This window comes from Mustelus asterias, chromosome 25 (assembly GCF_964213995.1).
Source record: "Mustelus asterias chromosome 25, sMusAst1.hap1.1, whole genome shotgun sequence".
NCBI classification, from domain to species: Eukaryota; Metazoa; Chordata; class Chondrichthyes; order Carcharhiniformes; family Triakidae; genus Mustelus; species Mustelus asterias.
The window spans coordinates 47,508,108-47,526,161 of record NC_135825.1 but is presented as its reverse complement, the minus strand read 5'-3'; the positions used below and the strand labels follow the sequence as shown (position 1 = coordinate 47,526,161).

The 18,054-nt window shown below is 46.4% G+C and overlaps 1 protein-coding gene and 1 long non-coding RNA gene across 3 annotated transcripts in view; one reads left to right on the top strand and one right to left on the bottom strand.

The window, feature by feature from the left end:
* Positions 1–5,574, bottom strand: part of LOC144479154 (peptidyl-prolyl cis-trans isomerase FKBP5-like) — a 110,445-nt gene extending 104,871 nt beyond the window's left edge. For both annotated transcript variants that reach the window (XM_078197711.1, XM_078197713.1), the window contains exon 1: positions 5,299–5,574. The gene's annotated coding sequence lies outside the window, so the exon portion shown is untranslated. The remainder of the gene's footprint in view (positions 1–5,298) is intronic.
* Positions 5,575–14,509: 8,935 nt separating this feature from the next.
* LOC144479155 (uncharacterized) overlaps positions 14,510–18,054 on the top strand; it is a 67,134-nt gene continuing 63,589 nt past the window's right edge. Inside the window, exon 1 of the long non-coding RNA XR_013495477.1 lies at positions 14,510–14,792. This is a non-coding gene — a long non-coding RNA (uncharacterized LOC144479155). The remainder of the gene's footprint in view (positions 14,793–18,054) is intronic.

Here is an 18,054-nt window from a genome sequence, read left to right as displayed (position 1 = left end):
CAGATTCTGGGTGAAACATAATGCTCGCTCCCTCCCTTCCTCCCACTCACAGGCAGTGAGTTTGGAGACAGGAAGCACTCAGTCAGGTAGGAAATGCAGGGTGAGCTCCCGTTTTCTACCTGCCTTTCCCCCCAGTTAATTTCAGGGCAGCAAGGATTGCAGCTATCCGAATGCCAAAGGATGCTGTTCAGTGGACAATGAGTGACCCCCTCAGTGACTAACCTTGCCACTGCTGTTATTTAACCTGTAGAAGGAGTGCAGGGAAGCCTGAAAATCAAGTGCAACAGGGTGGGGAGATTGGGCTAGGGTCAAAGACACTCAGTGCTTAATTGAGGGACCCAATATGGTGAATGGGGGCTCACTAAAATCCACCCCCTTGCCTCAGATCCCCTCCCATGAGCCCCACCCTGTGGCCCTGAACCTGCCCTCACTCATCTGAAGGGGTTCCTAGTGGACCTTGAGCCTGTGGTGGGTGCATTAGCAGCAGCTGCACTGACAGCAATAGAGAGCTGTTGGCCTCCTAATTGGGATCTCCCCTCTCAGGTTCCGGCATCCTCTGCAGAAGAGTCATCTGAATTCGAAAGGTTAAGTCGGGTTAACTCTCTTTCCACAGATGCTGCTGGACCTGCTGAATCCAGGGAAAGGTCCAGTGCTTTTAATAATTCTTGTACATGAATCCCAATCCCTCGGTTCCTCCACAGCTCCTAGCTTCTCATCATTTAGAGAATACTCAGATCGATCTTTGAGGCTCAGAGCGGAAGGGTTCATACCTTCGCACATCAGACACTATCTGCCACAGCTTTTCCCCCAATCACTTCGTCTGTCAATGACCCTTTGCAACTTCCTGCCATTGTCTGCCCTGTTCACTGTGCCACCCAATCTCGTGTCAGCAGCAAACATGAAGCTTTCTTCCTTCGTCCAATTCATTGTTAAATACAGTGAAAATCTGGAGCCCTCAGTGCTAACCCCCTGGGAGACAACACTGCCCACATCCTGCCAACTGGAGTGCCTACCATTTTGATACTGTGCGTGTGCTGTGACTGTGCTCTAGAGTAAACTATACACACAATGCAACACTTTTTTAAAAATCAGAGCAACTCTTGCTCCAGCTCCATTGATTCAGAGTAACTCAAGACATAGGATTTTATTCTGTATAGTATTTAACATTGTCTTTTATTGTAGAAGAAAAGAGACTTGCTGTTTGAAACTTTGACAGCATGTCTTTTACCAACAATACTCAATCTCTGTATTGCCAAATGTCTTTTATATCCAATTATCTCTGCATGGTGTTTGTGGTTAATTTTGTTTGTTCTATAGGTTACATTTTACACGTAAACTGAAAAAAAAAGACAAGGAAACTTCCTCCTCCAGAGTGTTCCGTTCTACCATACACTCCATGGGAGTGGACAGAAAATAAATATAAATCCTAATAAGCAGTGTCCTTGTAAATCTATTCAGTAACTCTAGCAGCACTGCATTCAGTCATTGCCTAATCTTCTTTACATATGTTACGTGTATTTTCCAATGACTAACACACGGTTAGAACAGATGAACTGTTATGCTCGAGGCATAATAACATCGAAATCTCCCCCGATATTAAAATTGAAAACATATAAACGAAAGTAGTGTTTGAAAGTGAATCATTTAATTAAAAGTGACCGCAATCAAATTTGAAATGCCTGTATAATTTTTATAAAACCCATTGCCTAACCCCTTAGTTAAGATCACGGAAATATAATCCATGCAATGTTGAATGTTGCATTTGATTCAATTATCTTTGGGACCAGAACAGACACATCTCAGAACCATATAATCGCTACAGTGCAGAAGGCAGCCATTCCTTCTCCTGGGAGATTAAAGAAAGGAATTGACTTCCTCTCTCAGGCACAGACCAAAGACCAAATCTCAGTTCAAACACTCCACAGTCTGAGCAAAACATTAGTTAACTTATCAACAACGCAAAATGTATAATGGAAACTGCACAGTGCAAAATAGAACTGATAAAAGAACTGTGTGAGAGCCACAGGAGGGAACCTTTCACTATCATCACAGGAACTCATACATATTACACACTCTCAACACAAAACCATTGCAGGTGCTGATTGGGAGATGTGAATTGTCCTGAAACTTTCAGTCAGCCTTGGTGGCAATTTCACCTTGGATCCAGATAGCTGGCTTTTCAAGCCCCACTCCAGCATGAATATATAATGTAGGCTAACATTTAGTGCCAGTACTGAGGGAGTGCTGCACTATCAGAGGGTTTTTCGGATAGAATTTTGAACCACTATTTCAAAGAAGAGCAGGAATTTATTCCACAACCTCGACCTAGGGCACCATGGTAGCACAGTGGTTAGCACTGCTACCTCACAATGCCAGGGACCCAGGTTCAATTCCGGCCTTGGATAACAGTCTGTGTGGAGTTTATATGTCCTCCCCATGTCTGTGTGGATTTCTTCCAGGTGCTCCAGTTTCCTCCCACACTCCTAAGATATGTGGGTTAGGTTGATTGGCCATGTTAAATTGCCCCTTAGTGTCAGGGGGATTAGTAGGGTTAACACATCGGGTTATGGGGATAGGAGCTAGATGGGATTGTTGTCAGTGCGGGCTGAATGGCCTCCTTTTGCACTGTAGGGATTTTATTCTCTGATTCTAAACTAGATTCTCTGGTCATTTTCACATTGCAGTTGTGGGAACTTGCTATGCACAAATTGGCTGCTGAATTCTATACACAACAAGTGTTTAAAAGTTTATTAATTAATGGTACAAGTAGGCTTACATTAATACTGCAATGAAGCTACTGTAAAAATCTCCTAGTCGCCACACTCCAGCGCCTGTTTGAGTACATTGAGGGAGAATTTAGCATGGTCAATGCACCTAACCAGCACGTCTTTCGGACTGTGGGGGGGAGAAGGATCCATTTGTCATAGAATCAAAGAATCCCTACATTGCAGAAGGAGGCCATTCAGCCCATCAAGTTTGCACTGATTCTTTGACAGCACGTCTTACCCAGACCCTCTCCCCTGCCCTATCCTCATAACCCCACACACTTCCCATGACTAATCCATTTAACCTACACATCTTTGGACACTAAGGGGTAATTTAGCATGACCAATCCACATAACCTGCACGTTTTACAGACTGTGGGAAGAAACCAGAACACCCGGAGGAAACCCACGCAGACACGGGGAGAATGTGCAAACTCCACACAGACAGTGACCCGAGCCGGGAATCGAACCCAGGTTCCTGGTGCTGTGAAGCAGCAGTGCTAACCACTGCAAAAAGTACTTGATTGGCAGAACAGCGTTTTGGGACATGCTGAGATCAGGATAGGCGCTATATGAATGCAAGTTCTTTCATCCTTCTGCTGAAAGGTACCCAAAGCAAGAAGTTCAGCAGCATTTTAAAGGCAGGCTGGGAGAACTTCAACCCCAACCAAGCAGCTGAAAGGCAAACGTGTAACCTGCTCCAGAACAGCTGCAAGTAAATCTCAGTGAATGATAATGGAAGGTAAATCACATGGACACTCGTCCCACAAGCCAGAAGCCATCTTGATCAAATTCACTTGGCGGGGGGAGGGTTTTTACTGGAGCTCTGAAACATTTCAAATTGAGTACGAGATACAGCAAGAAATCAATGTTTAAAACAATGATAAAACTCTGGAGCTGCCACCAACTTCTGTGACTGAGTTACTGAACTAAGAGCGGGTTCGATACATTAAGACACTGCTCATTCCCTCAGACCCAGAATCATCTGAAACAGGTCAACTATTTTTTTCGAAAATAAACCCAATGTCATCAACAATCTTAGCACTCCAATAAAGTAAAGCCTTGAATATTAACATAAAAAAGGAGAAATGAGATGAATTACTCAATCAGCTCGATAGAATCTAAAACCGAAACGCATATTCAGCACAGCCAAACACAAAGCAGTGGGGACATCAAATATACAGTGTTGAGGGCTCAGGGAGGCAGCACGCTGCAGTAACTTCACACACATCAACCCCAGTCACAGCACTGAGTAAATCTACACATTCAGCCGGCTCAAACTGGAGTCCACTTTACTCGTTTAACGCTCTCTCTCCGGGAATGTCAACATACACCCACAACCATCCCCTCTCCCATTTCACATGTTCATTAGGTTAGACTGTTACACTTGAAGGTGCTGGCATTCAGTTTGAGGGTTGCACACGGAGGTCGGGGCTGAGGCTGGGGTGAACTCCAAAACAAGGCTGCAAACTCTGGGGAGGATTGCTGCCGAGGTCCCTCCTGGTCCTAACTCTCTACTGCCTCCAGAAGCCAGTGGGTGGGAGGGAGGTTGGTCGACTTTACTTTCCAGGATCCAGGTTGCAGAGCAGGATCGGGACAAACACAGGGCTGGGCTGCCGGGTGGAGAGAACCCCGGGGCAGCCTCAAGGGGAGGGAAGAGGTCGTGAGCTATCTGGAGGTGAAGTGGGATAACTGGATACTGAGGCTAACACTCCTGGACTTCACTGCTGAGTACCGAGTGTCTCTAACGTCAGGCAGTGTTCCTGTCACTGACTGTGCAGCTGGGAGAATCGCTTGAAACACCAGGGGAATTCAACCCAAATCCATCGCTCACATTTTCAAAGTGCTTTATAAGTTCAGAAACGCCGGAGACTTCGGTGAAGGTTCCCGAGTTTGATTGGGTCGAGAGTGAGTGTCGTTTTAAAATGAGCATTAATGATCAGATAGAACCGTCTAATTAAATTCAATGGAACAAGACGGAGCAAAAAGAAACAACTTTCTCGACATCTTTCCATTTGCCATTCAGACTCGGGACGGATAAAGCTGAATGATTTAGCCACAATTCATGCAGGTAAATTGTACAACAAAAGACAGGCGACATAGAAACGCACCGGAACATCTCCAATTATATGGGGAAATGTGTGTAAATGCATTGCAAGTGTATAGGAAGCACCCGAAGTAGCCGCTGTTTAAGTAATTGAATGAAAGTATTTGTTAAATCGGAGATAAAGTTACTCTGTGAATCTCTGAATAAATCGTCTTCAGATATCGCTGGTCAGTATAGGCTGCTTACATGTGGAATACAGTTCAATAATTATAACTCAGTGGTACGGTATTAAAGCTTGTGAGGGAATTGAAACAGTAGTTGTAGTAGCTCAGCTTTGAAGTGTTTGCAACTATGTCAGCTTCAGTGTTGAGAAAGATTTTCCTGGGGCTCTGTTTTTTAAATGAATGTTGTTATTTGAACAGCAGCTGGATCTCTGACACGAGCCTCCCCGTGCACAGTCTGTGTGCTGGGGGTAAATCTGAGTGCTTCTTACCTTCAGCACCCCCCTGTCCCTGTTGGGTGTCAGGTCCTCGGCGTCACGCTCCAGCCCCGCAGCCTGGGCTTCTTGCTCGCTCCCCCTCTGTTCCTGGCCGGTGGTCATGGTGCAGGGATAGGTTGGCTCTCTCTCTCAGCCTCCCGGCCGCTGGGGGATGGAAGTGCCCGCCTGCCTCTGGGCTCTTGCAGAGACGCCGAGTCTCCCTCTGTCTCCTCCCGCCGCCAGCTATGGAGACTGCCCTATCCCAGCATCCGCGGCGCGCCTGAAAGTGGCCTATTCCTCCCACCGCAGAGGCTGCCGGGAGAAACAGACAGGGGGCGGGGCCAGAGGAGGCGGGGCTTCCAGCTAAACAATGGAACTAGGGGCAGGGAGAGGGGTTCCCAGGGCCAGAGGATGGGGGGTGTTCCCCAGGGCCAGAGGGTGAGGGAATCCCCCAGGGCCAGAGGGTGAGGGAATCCCCCAGGGCCAGAGGGTGAGGGAATCCCCCAGGGCCAGAGGGTGAGGGAATCCCCCAGGGCCAGAGGGTGAGGGAATCCCCCAGGGCCAGAGGGTGAGGGAATCCCCCAGGGCCAGAGGGTGGGGGAATCCCCAGGGCCAGAGGGTGGGGGGTTACCCAGGATGTGGAGAATCCCCAGAGGCAGGGGGTGAGGGATCCCCAAGGCCAGAGGATAGAACAAAGAAAATTACAGCACAGGAACAGGCCCTTCGGCCCTCCAAGCCTGCACCGACCATGCTGCCTGACTGAACTAAAACCCCTTACCCTTCCAAAGACCGTATCCCTCTAATCCCATCCTATTCACTTATTTGTTCAGATGCTCCTTAAAAGTCATTATCGTATCCGCTTCCACTACCTCCCCCGGCAATGAGTTCCAGGCACCCACCACCCTCTGTGTAAAGAATCTGCCCCGTACATCTCCTTTAAACCTTGCCCCTCGCACCTTAAACCTGTGCCCCCCCCTAGTAATTGACTCTGGGAAAAAGCTTCTGGCTATTCTCTCTGTCCATGCCTCTCAATCTTGTAGACTTCTATCAGGTCGCCCCTCAACCCCCGTTGTTCCAGTGAGAACAAACCATGTTTCTCCAACCTCTCCTCATCGCTAATGCCCTCCATACCAGGCAACATCCTAATAAATCTTTTCTGTACCCTCTCCAAAGCCTCCACATCCTTCTGGTAGTGTGGCGACCAGAATTGAACACTATATTCCAAGTGCAGCCTAACTAAGGTTCTATTTAAGCTGCAACATGACTTGCCAATTTTTAAACTCAATGCCCCGGCTGATGAAGGCAAGCATGCCGTATGCCTTCTTGACTACCTTCTCCACCTGCTTTGCCACTTTCAGTGACCTGTGTACCTGTACACCCAGATCCCTCTGCCAATCAATACTCTTAAGGGTTCTGCCATTTACTGTATATTTCCTATCTGTATTGGACCTTCCAAAATGCATTACCTCACATTTGTCCGGATTAAACTCCATCTGCCATCTCTCCGTCCAAGCCTCCAACCGATCTATATCCCGCTGTATTCTCTGATGGTCCTCATCACTATCCGCAAAAGATGGGGAGTCCTCAGGGCCAGGTGGTGATGAGGGAAAGAGAATTTCTGGCGGATCCTAGGGAATGAGGAAAAATTAAGTAGGTGGCATTTTAGGGAGGAAAGTCAGAGGAATGGAAGAACCAAATAAATGGAGAGGTGCAAGGGAAGGAGTCACAGATCCACCAGGATGTAATGGTGGAGGTGTTGAAAGACCTATCACTGATCCTATATTTCACCCGGGAAAGGGGGGAAATTTATAAAATCTGAGGATAGGACCCAAGTAAGAATCCACATGCACACTTTAATCCAGTGTTGGTGAGTGAGTGAGCTCCTAGGATAGAACATGAGTGTGGGGCGGCATGGTGGCACAGTGGTTAGCACTACTGCCTCACAGTTCAATTCCTGGCTTGGGTCACTGTCTGTGTGGAATTTGCACTTTCTCCCCGTGTCTGCGTGGGTTTCCTCCGGGTGCTCCGGTTTCCTCCCACAGTCCAAAGATATGCAGGTTAGCTGAATTGGCCATGCTAAATTCTCTCTCAGTGTACCCGAACAGACACCGGAGTGTGGCGACTAGAGGATTTTCACAGTAACTCCATTGCAGTGTTAATGTAAGCCTACTTGTGACTAATAAATAAACTTTAACTCAAAGAGGCTAAAGAAACCTAAGCTTATACTGAGTAAAACACTGCAGGAGAGAACGCAGAAGGACATGTTAGGAAAAGTGATCAAAAATCTCACCAAAGAGCTAAGTTTCAAAGAATGTCTTAAAGAAGGATTTGTATTTATATAGTGCCAGTCATGACCATCAGGTGTCTTAAAATATTCTGCAGCTAATAAAGTTGTTTTGAAGTGTTTTCTCCGTTCTATGTAGGAAATGCAGCAGCTAATTCTGTACACAAATAGCAATATGATAATGACCATATCTGTTATTCTGATGTTGACTGTGGGATAAATAGTAACTGGGGATAATGCCCCTGCTCTTCCTCTAAAGAGTGCTACAGGACCTGCCACCTGAGAGGGTAGATAGAGTCTCAGTTTAATGTTTCAGCCAACAACACATCCAGCAGTGGCAGCTTTGATTTCTGAGCTCAAGTCTCAGTGGGATTTGAACCCATAACCTTGTGACTCAGGTGCAAGAACACTACCAATGAGCCATGGCTGACACAGGGCAGAGGAGCGGTAGAGATATTTAGGGAGAGAATTCCAAAGCTTAGTTCCTAGGCATACCTGGTTGCCCTTGGCAGAGCAATGAAAATTGGCGATGCGCAAGGCGCTGGAGATGGAGAAGCATTTACTTCAGAAAGCAAGTTGAATGACCACTTAATGCTTTGGTTGAGTGAATTGAGGAGGGTCATTTAGCCAGGAAACTGGGAGAACCTTGGTTCTTTTTGTGATGTCCGGCACACATCCATCGGAGCAATCAGGTGGGACTTTAGCTTAATATCTCACACAGCATGGCTCTCTCTCGAAGCTAGATCATGGAGTGGAACTTGAAGCTTCTGATTCAGAGGTGAGAGTGCCACTAACTGAGCCAAGCTGACATCAAGCTTGGAAGAAGATTGAATTATTTTGTTAATGATTCCTTATGCTCCGTCACTCCTGTACAAAGCTACTCCTGATCTGAACAATGTCTCCACTGATCACCTCATCTCTAACTTCGCCTTCCTGTCATTGAAGAAATGGTTGTCTCCCAGTTTAATTTGTGGAGGTTAATTTAGTACAGAACAGGGTGTCAGAAAGAGCAAATGAGTTGAACAACATGTAAATGGTTTTGATTCTGTGAGTTGAGGGGGACCATTTTGGACAGAAATCTAGATTGCATTTGCTTTGATTTAGAGGTTGAGGGGTAAGGTTCCTTCACAGTCACAGAAGGTACCGTAGGTGGCTTTGACCAGTGTGTGCTGTGATTCGAATAGATAATGGACTAAGAGAATTTGAAAAGGTAATGGCAGGCGGGATAAACTTAAGGTAACTACATGTTCAATGATAATGTGATGCGTACTTTAACTAAAAGCTTGAGAGTTGAGCAAGTGGGAGGTGCTTGAATGAGGTGTAAATGCAAAGACAACCCCAGATGGGTTGGTTGGATCATTTTATCTGTATTGAATTTTAAACTTGTATTTTGTGTTGCTTCAAGCAGTTACAAACCAGGATCACGGGGACAACACATTTGTTCACTACTAGAGAAGCTGTCCACAAGGGTGTCCACATGGGTCTCCATTATGGTGCCCAGCCTTCAATTTGGTCTATTGCATTCGCTGCTCCCAATGTGGTCTCCTCTATATCGGAGAGACCAAGAGTAGACTGGGTGATCGCTTCACTGAGCACTTTCAGTCTGTGCGCAATCAGGATGCTGACCTTCCCATTTTAACACACAATCCTGCTCCCGTGCCCACATGTCTGTCCTTGGCCTGCTGCAATGTTCCAGTGAAGCTCATCGCAAACTGGAGGAACAGCACCTCATCTTCCGGCTGGGCACTTTACAGCCTTCCGGTCTCAACATCAAATTCAACAACTTCAGATGAAAGCTCTACCCCTCCTTTGTTTTCATTCTATTTAATCTTTAACTGTTCTCTACTTTTTATTTCTTTACTGACTTTATTTTTCTTTCCCCCTCACTCTTTCCTCTTATTTTATTCCCCCTTTCTTTCCCTTTGCTTCCTTTTTCCCCCTTTTTCTCAATTTTACCTCTCTCCCAACCATCTCCCCACACTTCTTCATCTGTCACAGATTACCCTCTGATTTCAGTTTCTTTGCCATTTGGCCATTCACACCATTGTATTCTCTCTATGGACTGCCATTAGCAGCCTTTCCCCTTTGTGGCTATGACTCATCTTTCATTCCCTCACCCTGCAGTATGAACATCTCCCACTTTCTCTGCCTTTTATCTTTGACAAAGGGTCATCTGGACTCAAAAAGTCAGCACTTTTCTCTCCTTACAGATGCTGCCAGACCTGCTGAGGTTTTCCAGCATTTTCTCTTATGGGTGCCCACAATGGTGCCCACATGGGTGAATCGAGAAGTATTAGAGAAAATTGATCTTGTCATTTAGTCATTAGACTTAATGAGAATTATTTTGTCAAAGATTGGCAAAGCAATTAACATTGACAAGGAAATATAGCCATTTATCACGATATGAATCATCGGAGTGGTGTCAAACAACATGGATAGACCAAAGAATCCACTTCAGCCAAGAATGTTGGTTTAATTGACAACTGTTTCTGTGACCCGAGAGGAAACAGGATCATTGATTGACTATCCGACTCTGTGACTATGTCAGGTTAAATGTACAGTCCAGTCTTGAATCCACATCTTCTTCAGTCTGCTGTAGCTTTGCATGCCTTGTCTGCTTGGAGGGGAGAGAGTGGGGGTGGATGCTGCAGTGTTTGGGGTGGTGATTGTTACATGAACGTACATTGAGCTCCAAATGCTAAAACGGTCTACAGCCCAATTAATTCATGCTGTAGCATAAACCCTCCACGCAAGAATTATTCTTTATTCCACTAAATCCTATCGGCCTGATCTCTACTCATTGCAACTCAGGCTTCCCCATTAGAGCAACTTCTTCTCAAAGGGAGGTGAGGATGCTGTAGGAGGTGCGCGTGGTAACATGACAGAACACAGTTTTGCTGTTTGATCAGTAAAATTTTCACACTTTATTGCTAGAAACATGTGAGAATTGATAACTGAGGGTTAGTCAGAAAGTCCAAAGAGCAAACACACAAGTTCCAGTCCTGGCTGCAGTGGTCCTTCCAAGGGAAAGGTTAAGGACAGCAGGAAGAAGAAGTCACCGATTGGCCAGTCCTGTTCTGTTTAGCGTGTGTCAGAGTTCCATAGACAGGATCATTATTTTAGCATTGATGAAGAAAATGCTGCCTTTTGCCTGAGTATGATTGCAAAGGGATGTTAGGATCAATCAAAGAGCCGGGCCTTGACCTGGGAGGGTTTGATGAACGGATTTCTTTGTGGAAGGGACAGGGAATTAATTAGGTGCCATCCTCCTGACAACTCAGAATTCCCCTATTCTGGGTTATAATGGCCCCCTTAATCCAGCTGGCAATCTCCTGACACTAGAGTGTTTTCTTCCACCCTCTGCTCAGTAAGGCACAAAACAAAACATTATTATAGCCTTTCAAACAGCCAATGAGGGTGGCACAGTGGCATGGTGGTTAGCACTGCTGCCTCACAGCGCCAGGGACTGGGTTCCAATTCCTGGCTTGAGTCACTGTCTGTGCGGGGTCGGCACATTCTCCCCGTGTCTGCATGGGTTTCCTCCGGGCGCTCCGGTTTCCTCCCACAGTCTGAAAGACGTGCTGGTTAGGGACATTGGCCATGCTGAATTTTCCCTCAGTGTACCCGAGCAGGCGCCGGAGTGTGGCGACTAGGGGATTTTCACACTAACTTCATTGCAGTGTTAATGTAAGCCTACTTGACACACTAATAAATAAACTTAAATTTAAACTTGTAACCATCAAACAACTTAAACTGATTTCTGAAGAGAAGGTATGCAAGAAGAAAGGAACTGAGGTGACTGGATATTTCCCATTGATCCGCAGTCTGCGTGTTAAACAGGAGGGTCACTCACCACTTCCCAGACATACAGCGAAACATCAATCATCCTCAGAACAGGAGGTCGAGGAAGGAGATGAAGAAATGGAGTAAGGATATTTATCAGGGAGATTGCTGACACACAGGCTGGGCTGGACAGCTGTGTGAGCTCAGGAGGTTACTGCAGTTTCTTACGATCAAACGATGATGACAATGGCATGAGCATTGGCTGAGCGATAGCACTGAGTCAGAGGTGGTGGATTCCTGCCCTAATTCACAGACTCGAGTGCATCATATAGGCTGGCTCCAAAGCAGGAGTGAGGGACCACCACACTGTCGAATAGACTTCTGTCAGGTGAGCCATTTGGCCCTTTGAGCCTGACATTCAATATCACCATGGCCGATCACGCACTTTCAATATCCCACTCCCGCTTTCTCTCCACACCCTTTGATCCCTTTGGCCCCAAGGACCATGTCCAACTCCCTCCTGAACATATCTAACGAACTGCCCCCCACAGCTTTCTGTGGTAGAGAATTCCACAGGTTCACAACTCTCTGAGCGAAGAAGTTCTTCCTCATCTCAGCCCTAAACGATTTACCCCTTATTCTTAGTTTGTGAGCCCTTAGTTCTGGACTTCCCCAACATTGGGAACATTCTTCCCCCATCTAGCCTGTCCAGTCCCGTCAGGATTTTATATATTTCTATGAGATCCCCCCCTCATTCTTCGAAATTCCGGTGAGCACAAGCCCAGCTTATGATTGGTGGCACTTTTCCTGCACATTGATTTCAACAGAATGAATCACTAGATGTTCTGTCAGTAAAGTTGCGAATCTATTTCGACAATCCTGTACAAAGTGTGCAGTGGATCAGCACATGGATTTCCCAATGAAAATCCTTCTGTTGCTACCTTTTGAGGAGAAGGGAGATGATAAAGACTGATCCGGGGACTCTTGGAGTGATATCACAGAAGATCTAAAGAGTGACCAGATTTACAGATCATGTCGGCCGTATTTAACTGTTCCACTCCTCAGAACTTCAGGAGGCCTAACTTCCTCTGAGAAGAACTTGTCTGTTGCGAGCTGGAGAAGAGCAAATCATTCCCATCAGGCGAACAGCTTTGTCTGTACCAGGCTGAACCACCAAAGCCTTGAATTCTTTTCCATATGAACCATTCCAGGCAGCGTCGGGTGGCCTTTGCCACATTGGCAAGACAACCGCTCCAACTGAGTCAAGCAAATGACTAATGCTCTGGTTATGAGGGTTGCACAATTCCTATCCTCCCTGAGAAAGAAAAAGGAAAATGAGAGCACTCTGATTCTTCCAGGAGGAAGAGCTCCCCATAGGTGCCACAGAACGTGTGGCACTCGAAGCCCCCCCTGCCTCCCCCTCCACCGATGTCAATCCCCTCCAATCTTTATGTAAAGGAAAGGCTTTAATGTACAATTTGTTCATGATGTCAGTCACCTCTTCCTACACACAAATGACCAAAGCCCAGGAAACCGTCACAATGCTTTCAGCATGTGACAAATACCATAACTAGTCCTGATGACTCACTCTGCCCTGTGTGTGAGTGCAAATGGTTTTTTAATGAGAATGTACTGTCTATCTTTAAGAGCACAGTGATCAGCACAGTAAGTTGTTGCGCTCAATTAAATCATTAATTTGTGCTGAATATATGTTGAGCCTTGTCATTTGGAACAGATCCAACAAGTGTCAGTTTGTTTAAGAATGTTGCTCACCCAGTTTTAGAAAGAAGCACATGTGGTGGGTAACCTGCTGGAGTATTGCTGGCTGAGTGAATAAAGGATGGGATATAAATCTATTCCCGATTTAATCATTACACTGTGTTCTGGTTTGAAATTGCTTTTTCAGTGGTCATTGTTTTTCCTGAGGGATGTGTGAGCAATGTCCCTGACTGTCCCCAATGCCATAAGGCCACTGGTACTGATAGGATAAGTTTGTGAACAGGGACTCCTTACATTGGAAGTTCTTACATCTTCAAGCACACATAGGTGGGTAAGTACGCTAACCAGGCATGAGGATTCTTGACCTCTAAAGGACATAAGTGGGGCTGACAGGAGCAACATAAGAACTAGGAGCAGGAGTAGGCCATTTGGCCCCTTGAGCCTGCTCTGCCATTCAATAAGAACAGGGCAGTTCTTTTCGTGGACTCAGCTCCACTTACCCACCCACTCACCAAAACACTTAATTCCTTCACTGTTCAAAAATCTATCTATCTTTGCCTTAAAAACACTCAACGAGGTTGCCTCAGCTGCTTCACTGGACAGGGAATTCTACAAATTCACAACCCTTTGGGTGAAGAAGTTTCTCCTCAATTCAGCATGTAGATTTTTCTATTGACCCCATTACAAAGGAATCGGGGCTGGAGGACATCAGGTGATGTAACCTCTTTTAATTTGGTGTCCATTTGCCCATCTAACTTACCCTTGCAAAGTACCATCAAGTTCTGTACTGTAACTCGAGATGTAATTGTTCCCATCATCCTATCTAGAATTCATCTGGTCCTTTTATTTTCAAACCTTGTCTTCTTGGAGAGAGCATAGTCGGGTCAACTCTTCAGGTCAAGCTGTCAGTTGTGACTCAGTTGTAAGCCTTTCACTTCTTGAGTTAGAAAGTTGTGGACTCAGGTCCCAATTCCAGAGACATGGGCACCCTAATGTGATACTGAGGATGTGCTGCACTAACAGAGATGCTGTCTTCTGAATGAGGCATTCACCTGAGGCCTTATTTGGCCTCTTGGTTGGACATAAAAATCCATTGGAACTACATAGAAAAGTTCTCGCTGGTGTCAGAGACAATTTCCATAACCATCACTAAAATATATTGTCTGCTCATTCTTCTCATTGCTGTTAATGGGATCTTGCTATGCACAAATTGGCTGCTGCATTTCTAGCATTACAACAGTGGCCACATTTTGAAATTGGGTGTATAGTGCTTTGGGATGTCCTGACAGTGTGAGAAGTAGTAAATAAATAAAATTTATTTCTTTTGCTGACTTCAAGCACTTGATTTAGATGAAAGGTCTTTGAACTGAAAGGTCATGTTGACCTTCCTCTCTCCTCCGATGCTGCCTGAGCTGACCAGAGCTGGTTTTCAGTTCAGATTTGCAACATCAGCCCGCAGGGATTTACACTGTGTTCTGCAGTGTATACTTTGACAGCAGCTTCAGGGAGCACGGAGCAGTAATGGAAGCTGATAGCAGGCCTGACTTAATGATCCATAATAAAGCAACACAATGAGTTTCCAGTCTGCCACTCTTTCTACATTTATGTCCTATTCTGACACTTGGTGAGGACAGAAGGCATTCTGCTTTGCTTAAGTCATGTGCACTAGGAAGATCAAATGTCGATCCTGATCTGTGATTCTCTACGGCAGCTCAGGTGAGATCACATTGCCGTTGGCCTCGGTGTACCTGAGGTTCCAAAGAAGAATCATATTGGATTTGAACGTTAACTCTGTTTCTCTTTCCACAGAAGCTGCCAGACATTTTGAGTTTTTCCAGGACTTGTTTTTAATTTCGGATTTCCAGCCTCCACGGTATTTTGCGTTTGTTTCAGTATGTACAGGTGTGTGTAAGCGTGTGCGCCTTTTCAAAAATTTTTATTTATTAGTGTCACAAGTAGGCTTACATTAACACTGCAATGAAGTTACTGTGAAAATCCCCTAGTCACCACACTCTGGCGCCTGTTCAGGAACACCGAGGGGCAATTTAGCACGGGGCCAATGCACCCAACCAGCTTGTTTTTTCAGGCTGTGGGAGGAAACCGGAGCACCCGGAGGAAACCCACGCAGACACGGGGAGAACATGCAAACTCTGCACAGACAGTGACCCGAGCCGGGGAATCGACCCTGGGTCCCTGGCACTGTGAAACAGGAGTGCTAACCACTGTGCCACCGCGTGCATGTGTGTATATACAAGTGTGTATGTGTTTGTGTACATGAGCACATGTGTATTTCAGCTTGGAAAAACCTTTTTCTGACAAGTGATTTTATTGGGAAATACAAGATTTCTGAAAGATAGCTCCGAAATGTTACTTAAAGTTAAACTGTACGAGTAAGAGAAATAGAGTCAAATAGAAGCTAAAAGAGCAGGAAAAAACTGATATCATTCCTCAAACAGAGTGATCAACAGAAGGATTAAACTTCCAGATAGAGCGCCCACTGTAATGTTCATCATTTAAGAAATAATTAGATGCTGCAATCAAGTTCTTCAGGATTTCTCTACGTGGGCGGATTACAACAAGAACTTTGGTTACAGCTGGATGAAATGTGATGGGCTGAATGGCCTTCTTTATCTGTGATGATCTTGTGAGCTCCTTTGCCTTCTATTCCAATTTGGCCTTGTTGTCTGCAGGGTGGAGGAGGGGGGGATTAGAATGTGCCCTTCTAGAATGGAACTGATGGAACTTTGTTTTTTTGGGTGAGGAGGTGTAAGTTTGTCATATCTACCTCGGTAAACACATTCATATAAAACTGTGTGAAAACTAAATCCAGCTCTGTCTTTCATCACCTGCATTTCTGGAGTCGAAAATTAATGACGTTTGCGTTGCTTGCAAACTGACCCGAGCCTCAAACCCAAAGCCTGTTCATTGATTGGCGTCAATGGCGGCAACGTTACACCTGCCCTGGCAAAGATGGCATCAGCCACTTGTATGATGTGTTTCTGGATAGCTGACTGGAAGATCCTACAAATGTCTCTGACTGATCCCCGGAAGGATCCAGAGGCAAAGGAGTTGAGGTCGGCAGTGACTGTGACAGCCACTGGCAAAGCATATTCACCATGTCCACTTGGACACTGGTCTTCCAACAGGTTGCAAATCTCTGCTATGTCCTGATGTGAGACCTTGAGCTTCCTAAGGCACTCTGTTCAGACATATCGAGGAAGCTGATCTGCCCCCACCCTCCCCCGTACACCTTGCAGATCCAGCGAGCTAACCTCTCTGCTCAATCCCTGACTTCCTTGGAGCGCCAGGTTCACAAGGAGAATGTTGTTGCTGCTGCTGCTATTGCTCCTCATCTAAGTTTAAAGATAAAACAGCATGAGTAACATCCATGCTGGTCTGACAGATCACGGGTACAAAGTGGAGATCAGACACACGCACTCTGAATTAGAGAAAGTCAGCACTCAAAGGACAGCCACTGGCATAGTGGTTTAGTCACTGGAAAATGTTTCATTCTCCAGCCACTAAGATCAAAGTTTATTTATTCGTGTCACAAGTAGGCTTACATTAACACTGCAATGAAGTTACTGTGAAAATCCCCTAGTCGCCACACTCCAGCGCCTATTCGGGTACACTGAGAGAGAATTTAGCATGGCTAACGCATCTAACCAGCATGTCTTTCAGGCTGTGGGAGGAAACCGGAGCACCCAAAGGAAACCCACACAGACACGGGCAGACTCTGCACAGACAGTGACCCAAGCCGGGAATCGAACCTGGGTCCCTGGCGCTGTGAGGCAGCAGTGCTAACCACTGTGACACCGTGCTGCTCCAGGTCCCTGGCGCTGTGAGGCAGCTGTGCTAACCACTGTGCCACCATGCGGCCCTCGATCCCTGGCGCTGTGAGGCAGCTGTGCTAGCCACTGTGCCACCGTGCGGCCCTCGGTCCCTGGTGCTGTGAGGCAGCAGTGCTAACCACTGTGCACCGTGCTGCTCCAGGTCCCTGGCGCTGTGAGGCAGCTGTGCTAACCACTGTGCACCGTGCTGCTCCAGGTCCCTGGCGCTGTGAGGCAGCTGTGCTAACCACTGTGCCACCATGCGGCCCTCGGTCCCTGGCGCTGTGAGGCAGCTGTGCTAACCACTGTGCACCATGCGGCCCTCGGTCCCTGGCGCTGTGAGGCAGCTGTGCTAACCACTGTGCACCGTGCCATCCTACACATGCATTGATGAAAACAAAAGTCGTAATTCCAAAAACATAAAGTTGTGAATGTGTGAGCAGGACTTTGCATTGCATCATGTTAACAAAGTGTACAGAACAGTCTGTCAGTAATCAGCTGCATCTGTCTCCCAGCAGGAAGGAATAGGAAGGAAAGAGATAAACACACAGAACAGAACTGAGCTTGGAGCTGGGGAGGAGTGAGTGAGTGTAGGAAACTTGATCACAGGTGCTGGAGGTCCCTGTGTGATAGTGTGTGTGTACTGCTGAGGAAAGACCAAATAACTCTTTGCATTGATGGCTCAACCTCCAAAGTCAGCTCTCTCTGGTCTCTGCATTCCTCCATTCTAATCCTTAATGTAGCTCTTGTCTCCTTTCCTCCCATCATTGGTTTCAGCTGCCTGGGCTGTAAGGAGATCTCGCAGTTAACACTGGACATGCAAAACTTTTCCATTAGACTGGGTGGCTCAGTGGTTAGCACTGCTGTGTCACAGCTCCAAGGACCCGGGTTCAATTCTGGCCTCGGGTCACTGTCTGTGTGGAGTTTGCACGTTCTCCCCGTGCCTGCGTGGGTTTCCTCCGGGTGCTCCGATTTCCCCCCACAGTCCAAAGATGTGCGGGTTAGGTTGATTGGCCATGTTAAATTGCCCCTTAGTGTCTCAGGATGTGTAGGTTAGAGAGATTAGTGGGGTAAATATGTGGGGTTATGGGAGTAGGGCCAGGGTGGCACTGTAGGGATTCTATGAGTCCACTTGGCCCAGGGCAGTC